This window comes from Centruroides sculpturatus, unplaced genomic scaffold (genome assembly GCF_000671375.1).
Source record: "Centruroides sculpturatus isolate CEXI.00-Female unplaced genomic scaffold, Cexi_2.0 scaffold72, whole genome shotgun sequence".
Taxonomy (NCBI): domain Eukaryota; kingdom Metazoa; phylum Arthropoda; class Arachnida; order Scorpiones; family Buthidae; genus Centruroides; species Centruroides sculpturatus.
Window position 1 is genome coordinate 18878 of NW_019384336.1, and position 8584 is coordinate 27461.

At 33.9% G+C, this 8584-nt stretch overlaps 1 pseudogene; it reads right to left on the minus strand.

Annotated features, from left to right (window-relative positions):
• The window catches only part of LOC111631704, a 23803-nt pseudogene extending 17833 nt beyond the window's left edge, over positions 1 to 5970 (minus strand).
• Positions 5971 to 8584: the final 2614 nt, after the last annotated feature.

Below are 8584 nucleotides of genomic sequence, written 5' to 3' on the forward strand. Positions count from 1 at the left end.
GTTCTCTCCTGTACAGGTGTGATACCACACACGCTACACAAAAGCCTGGGAACATTACAATTGAGTAGAAATACATACATCACACTACAGAAGGCCACTATATTGAATACATGCCATATTGTTAGGAAATTCCTTAATACAGACACTGACACACACATTTAATTTTAGTTTTGTTTTGGTTGCTATGCCTTGACTCTGGTCCGGCATAGTACACAGCCACCGGTGTGTACCGAGTATAACCCACTAAACCCAACACATAATAATAATAATATAATAAGTTTCAATAAAAATGATAAAATGAAAATTTAATTTTATCAAAACGAGTTTGCTTGAATTTCCTTTCTTCTGAGATCGCAGCAATGCGCGACGGGTAAGCTAGTATTTTATAAAAATTAAAACTTTTAGACAATATTGTTCGGCATCAATCATTTTTATGAGCTCATTTGCATATAAACTGTATTATCGACAACTTAATCGTTTCTTTTGTATTGTGATGATGTTTATGGCATAACGAAACCACTGAGTGATAGTTTAAAATTTCTGACAATTTTCGTTGTTATTCCTACGAATTTCCAACAATCTTATTGCTAGAGCGAAGGAGCATGGCGAACGTAGGAGTTCGCGAAAGATTCAATATCGAGGAAATAACTATAACTAACGAGAATGGATAATCTGTGGTCGTGTGGCGAGCATCCTTGATACAAAAAGGAGGATTATTGAAACACTTCGTAATTGTGTGTCCGAATGAACGAAATTTCATTGTCAGACTACCTCTGATGTTGGAAATGCTCGAGTAATTTTCCAGGTTTGTACGAATCTATTATTAGAAAACTTACTTAAATTGGTATATGGCAGCATGAAAATATTTCTACAAATATTGGTGCGAGTATCTAAAATAATTTGCATGCGTTAATGAGTGAAATAAAAAAGTTATGTGGGCTCCAAAATCGTCTAGAGTTTGAAGTTTATAATTTATTATACAAACAGTTTAAATATATTTTGAAATAAGTAAGCAGTTCAAATATAATAAGTTCATTTATTGACGAATCTTGTGAAAAAACCAACAATTTTCGTTATAGAGTTTATGATGATTTATTTTTCTACTCGAGGATAGATCAAAACATTAGATAAAAATATGTACATTGGTGCCTCATACTTCTAATTTAATTCATTTCAGGAGGCCGTTCGAAGGCCGAAGCAAATTTTCCCAATAAAAATGCTGAAAAACAAATTAACTCTTTCCCACACGGCCCACCATTGGCCAAGCGATCTTTGCTCCCTGAACACTGGGAGTTTTGTGGTGGGTTTGCGCTTCGCTCGGATGGGCTGGCCACGTCGAGTTTTCCGAGTTTTCTTCACGTCTGTAACGCCTAAATAGGGGCCAGTTTCCCTTAAAAACACTTCCCGGAAAGCATCCCCTTAAACAGATCGCCCAAGTGTTGCGTTGCCATAACTAAACAAACAAACTTTCCCACACCCTAAACAATACTCATTTCGATAAACTTAAAACAGCAAACACACACAATTTAAGATAAATAACACAATTAAATGTCGCAATACAATATATAATCGAACACATCAAAGATAAAGCGTAAAAAAGCACATGATTCATCGGAGGTAACGCGAGAAGCGAGAGAACACTTAAACGCACCACGCATTGCATTTAAGTTTCGAGAGCATTTTTCCGTTGCTGGATCAGTTCGAACTTCGAAGAACCCAGGCGAATTTTTGTCGAATTTAGAGTTCGAACTCTGAAGCGCTTGAAGTTAAAATCGTTCGAAATTCGAGGTACCACTGTAATATCATAATAATGAATAGAAAACGCTTTGGCAGATTGTTTAACACTTGGAAGATGTAATATAATTCTCAATTTTTCCAATAGTTTATTCAATTTGACACTCGTTAATTTTCATTTAAAATAGTTTTTATTCTTTCATTTGATTTCTAATTGTATTAACGTTACGAAAATAACTTTGAGGAAGTGAGGATGTTCTTATCGAAATTCTCTTTGATTTAATTTGTAAATTTATTTTGAAAAAATCGTAAAAAAAGTACTTTCAGCCTTAATTCTAGTTTCATCGTATTTAAATTTTAAGATAACGTATACATTACGCGATGAATACAAATGTTATGTGGCTAATTAGTTTTTGTTCATACTTTGTAATATATACCTGTAAAACAAAAACAACACACTCATATGTATTACTTAACATGATTATGCGCTGTATTATGAACATTAATTTATTTTGTTGGAATTAATATTTATGATTGTAATGTTTTTTGTTGCGTGCCCATACACACAGGTTTTTCCTTTTACTAAACAAACAATAACGTGATGTCAACCTCCGAGTATTTTCTGTCATAACGTTGCATTCAACGATTCAAAAGGTAAATCAAAACTACTGTGATTTGTTATTAAAAGATGACTGTAATTATTTTATACTTTCTTGTAACGAAGCTTCTTTATTTCTTAATTACAATAAGAAAACTAAATCTTACAATTGGAAAACATTTTATTTTTGTAACTATATAAATTACATAGAACAAATATTTAAATCAGATTACACGTTTTCAAACAACGTTGAATAAAATGAATATTGAAAGAATTCTGAAAGATTCAAAATTCGAAAGGTGTTTCCTGTGATAACTTAAACTGAATTTTCAAGACAATTTTCATGTCTTTTGCTCTGGGTGAATGCGAAGATGATTTACTAAATGTTGTCTTTGTGTGAAGCTCCGTTTGCAATGGTCGCAAGTAAAAGGTTTCTCTCCACAATGACTCCTAACGTGCTGTCGTAAATTCCACTTATTGTTGAACCTTCGAGCACAGAACTGACAAAAAAAATGGCTTCTCTCCCGTGTGAATGCAATGATGATTTACTAGATATTGTCTTTGTGTAAAGCTCCGCTTGCAATGGTCGCAAGTAAAAGGTTTCTCTCCAGAATGAATCCTAACGTGCCGTAGTAAACTGCACTTATGACTGAATCTTCCAGCGCAGAACTGACAAGAAAATGGCTTTTCTCTCGTGTGAATCCTGCGATGATATTCTAATTCGGACTTGACACGGAATGCTTTTCCACAATATTCACAACGAAATTTCTTTGCATTTTCATGCACAAAATCTATAGAAGAGTCAAACGATGTTAAATCTGAATTTACACATCGAACATAAATCATTAAATAGAACCGCAAAATAAATAGATATTCGTCTTATTGGCTATATCTTAAAAAAACCTATATTTAATGTAAAATGAACCCGATCTCAAAACACTGATTTATCGTAAATTGCTAAAAAAAACCGTTTATAACAATTTCTTCGATTCTTTCGGTCCCGACAAAAATTGTTCAAGGTTTATTTACAGACACTTTTTTCTCGATAAATTTATCACAAGGAAAGTCTTTCCGATCTTTAAATCCATTTTCTTAGTAGTAAATGTTCACTTCTTTCTTCCAAACCTTCAGATTTCATCCGTAATTCTTCGGGTGAAATATTAAACTTCTCCAAAGTATATCTTAGAAGAAAAAACGTAAATATCAAACATTGTAGAATAAAAGTTTAATTTTTATTATTAATTTGTTACTTAAAAGAAATCTGACGGATTTTTATATTATTAGACATATAAAGATTAAATATACATACGACCTTTCGGGATCCTTAATGGGAGAGCCGAAAATCTAAAAAATAAACCCGATATATTAATGATCCATAAAGTGATACACCCTCCGAGTATTTTCCTTCTCATAACATTAAAGAGAAATAATGCGTTTTCTTTGAGTGAAAGACAATTTACATCTAACGATATAGACAAAAGGTGACTCAAAACTGTGAGGTAGCAGAAATTCCTATATTCGAACGAGACTTTAATATTAACATTCTTCGAGTTACGTAACAATTGTTCGTAGCTACCCGAGAAAGTCTTTCATTACATTTTCTGGAAGGCAACACGACACTTTCTCGCGATCTTTTAACCTCTGGACGGCCGATTTCGTCCGTGAATATCGCCAGAGATGGCCGAAAAAAGTCAGTTGTCGTCATTCCCTCCGTCAAAGTAAACCCGCACCGATTACTCCAGGAATATCGTCGACCAGTGCCATTTGGATACCTTGTGCCATCATTGTGCTAGTGGTTGTTATAGTGGAATTAATCACCATCCGAACTATTATCTAACAACGAGAGCTCCATCACTTTTTATCACCGGGTATTTAAGCAACTCGCGTTCGTTATGTGAACTCTCTCTCCGCGACAAAACTTTAGAACCTCTGTATCTTATCCAATTTATTTTTAATTAAATCCTTGTTAAGTGTTGTTCGAGTCTATTCCACACGCTGTCTCTCGATTGGCTGACATTACGAATCCGTCTGTCCACTTACGGGGCCACTCGCGCGACGGTGTGACGTAGTAATTGCCGTCTCGGCTTCCGTGTTCCGATAAACACGGTGGTGTCGATCCTGACAGGGCACCTCTCGACTGAAAGGTCACAAAACATTTCAGTCGAGTTTTTCGACAGGCTACGGGAATAAAGCAAACCGTGTTCCTCTTTAAATATAATAAAATATTCATTAATTTCACGAAACCCATTTATATTTTCTCTGCTTTATCGAATTAAATCTTTAAAATATCCTAATTATTTAATCCATTCGAGTACTCGGAAAGATTCCACGTGAAACGTTCATCTCACCTCGTAAATTCAATATTATCGTTGTCGGCAGTTCTGATAATATCACATGAAATAAAAAATAACTTGTAAAATGTAAGAATAATTTATAAATCGAGTCTTTCGGATGTTAAGGCTTGCAACTACCATCGGGTGCATGGCTATCACGACCTGTCCGAGAGATATGATTTGTAGTTACTGCGGTAATAAAGAAGAAAAGATCCCGCTAATTCATTTCTTTGGTTCTTGTCAAGTGATATAGCGACTGAAATGCACTGTTTTGGAAGAAGATTTCAAGTATAATCACTTCAAAATTGAAGCTATGTAAAAAATTACTCTGTTTAAGATCTATTACACAGAAGTAACAGTTAAAACGGCTTGAAGAAAAAACTTCATTAATTTAATCTAAAATGACAAACGATTATAGATAATAAAATCCACACAAAGTTAAAATTGATATCAAACGTCTGCCTTTTTAGAGGATCTGACGTTTTTTACATTAAAAACAAAGGTTACATTTTTAAACTAAGCTATTATGTCGTTAGCCTATTTATAGGTATTTATAACGTTATTCGTCATTTTAATGAAGTTTTTACTTCAAGTTGTTTTAACTGTTACTTATGTGTTTGTAAAGGATGAAAAAAAAGACTCGAAAATATTTTAGTAAATGGTGTGAGATAAACGGGGCTCACGGGTGAATTCAAATGACTACTTACTCCGCACAAGATCTTGCGATTCGAGCCCCTCGTCAATAAGTGTTAAAAATGATCTAATCGAGATCCACGTGAGGTTGTTGACACCAGTTAAACTATTATTTCGCGATTTAACTCGCAATTTTTCTATTATCTCGATTAGGAGGGCTCGTTTCAGTGGGGAGACACGTGAGTAAGTGATTGGAGTCCGTGAGGAAACTAGAATCAAGTCCCATTGACAAATTAACAAATATTGTAATGAAAAACAAAGAATACAATTGAACAAACTAAATAACATCTGGCTATGATTAAACATGAATAATTAAACCTTAAACTAGGTCCCAAAAGATTGAGAGAGAGACAGTTCACAAACGATATTATATTATATTACCTCTGTGATAACTTGACTTATGCTTCATAATCTTGGGCGGAACTTACTTGTATGAGGAACTATGGCACTTAGTTAAACAAAGACATGCTGAGGCGCTGAAGTGCATCGATTTTAGCGCGTATCTTTATTTCAAACTGATTTTCTCCTTCAATGGAGATCGAGCCTAAGGATCATCTGACAATGATCTAAACGTGTAGTCATCGGTTGACTAACTACTTTTTGAAGGAAGTAAACTTGTTGGAAAGGAAGCTGACTTCCTTTCTTTCTTTCCCTTTTCCTGTTAATTTCTGTGGCTAATTTTCTTTCTAATTTATAAAATAATATGACTTCTTTTTATAATTAGTATTAAAATAATAAAAATCCATGTGAATCCTCACATAGCTTCCTTCTTTTTTAAAAATCACACTAATTTAAAAAGGCGTGATTTTTTCTAAATGGAGATGGAGGTAATTTGTGTACATTAGGGGGTTTTTCCTACACTCTCTCTAAAAATTACATTAATAAAATTTTACCATAAGTAAAATAAATTTGTTACAATTCATAGTGTGGTTAACCTATTGCGTTACATTGATAATATTTCATATAATGATTACACATCACATATTTAGGAATTACTTAAAACTATACAAAGATAAGCGATTATAACAAAATGATTTGGATTAACAATCAAATTATATACGCGTACAGGAGTTCGAATATATTTTCTCCTCAAATCTACAAAGTTCTATCAGCTCTGGAAATTTATCTCGGGAAGCTGTCCTGTCCTAGTTGCTGACACTGGAACGATTCCTTAGGCAGTTGTTCTGTTGATTGCTTCTTTCCTTTAATGATGTCGATATATAAGCGTTGATATGAAAGTTTCTTCTCTTTCGTTCGTCTGTTAGCAGAGATAGTTGTGGATTTCTTGTGAAGAAATCTTCTCTGGAAAAAAGTTCTGTTGTGTATTTCAACCTGTAGGACTTCTGATGATTAAACTGTTGGGTATTTCTTAGAGTTTACAAATCGTCGAATTGCAGCATTCAAAATGGTTGGTACAATCGTAAATATTTCTCTAATGTAGGAGGTAATTTATTTCACAAATACTCTCTCTCGTAAAACTAACTTAAAACTATCTATTCTTTTATAAAATTATATGTGACTATATTATTCTACTTCCACAATAGGAAATAACAAAATATATATTTTAAAATTAAGTAGGAAGCTATTTGTATAGTAAAATTTATTTTTTACTCGATCTTACTCTATCTGATAAATGGATAGGAATGAGTCAAACTTCCGTGTTTTTGTTAATTAAAGAGATAACTCTTAAACTAAAATATTACTTTAAATTCTAAGGTGTTTTAATATTATTCCAGCTTGAGATCATATAATATGTTATTCGAAGATCGATTTAAATCTCGTATTATCTAAAAAAATAAAGCATTTCCTTTAAAATCCCGTCTTGAAAATTGTCTTTACTTGCTACATCAAGCATATTTGAATCATATTGCTCTTCACTCAGCTTCTGAGGTTGTGGAATTAATTCTTTTACCTCTCTCTCGGGTGAACTTGTCTTTTTCGGGGAATTTCTTTCCTTTGGGGAACGTCTTTTTCTTCGTATGGGCTTGACATGGTCCTCGTGGACATTAGACCTAGAGGTTTGTCTAACAATTTTAATTATATTTGCTTTCTGAGATTTGTGTTCCTCTGTATTATTAATCTCCCTCGGATCTGCTCTCTACTTCTTTCAAGGGAGTTAGCTTCCTCCATTGCCTTCTTGGTTGCGAGAAAGGTTTTATAGAAGAGCAAAAGTGTATGATTTTTCCATTTTTCATAGTTATTTTCCCACCATTAAAATCTAAAACTAAACCGATATGGTTGATGAAATCGCGACCTATTATTCCTTCACGAGGGAAGGTATTCTTAGATCTCACTATTCTACATGGCAAAGTAAATTTGCATCCTCTAAGTTTAAAATTTATTTCTACAATACCAACAGTCTGAATCTGATTTCCACCAACATTTAACTTTGTTTTCATTCCGAATTTTACAGGAGCTTTGCCCTTTAATGTATTTGCAATTTCTTTTGAGATAATAGTAGTTTCTAAACAAGGGTCTACGATCATTTTCGCGGGTATATTATTGATATAAGCCAAGATTACAGGATTAGGTTGCGTTCTCACTTTGCCTATTCTATTCTGTATCTGTTTCTTTCTGCTTAACAGTTCGATAATTGTGGACATTATTTTTTTCAGATTCTCTATAATGTTGTTTCCTTTTTGTATGGAGAGGTTTTCCTCCGACGTTATTTAAAATATTTCTACATTCCGCCGAGGTGGAGGTTGAATACTCTGTATCCTGTTTATAATTTCAATGGGGATCACGCTATCTAATGTCTTCACAGCCTTTTTAATATGCTTATTTCTGCATGCAGTTCCTGTATTTTCTCTGGAGACGAATCTGAAAACGAGGAATATGTGTCCGGCAAGTTTTCTCTAACTACTCTGATTTGACTATGGGATTCAGAAACCACTCTCTCGATATTTCCTTCGCTTATAATTCTAATCATCTTGCTATTATTTTGTCCGGTAGTATGAAATTCTATCGCCTCTTCTTTAGTAGCTATTTGCAGTGCCTCGTCGAAAGTTGCAGGTTCACGAGACATAACTCTTTGCCTAATTTTAATGTCCATCCCATTTAAAAACTGGACTTTTAATCGTTCATCTAGTTCTTTGGCCTTTATGCTCTGGATTATAGCAATTTCGGTATCATTTGCTCCTACCTGATCAATTTCTACCCCGGAAGCCAACGATTGCAACCTGACAGCATATGTCTGAACATCTTCGCCTCTGCTGCATTCATGGGT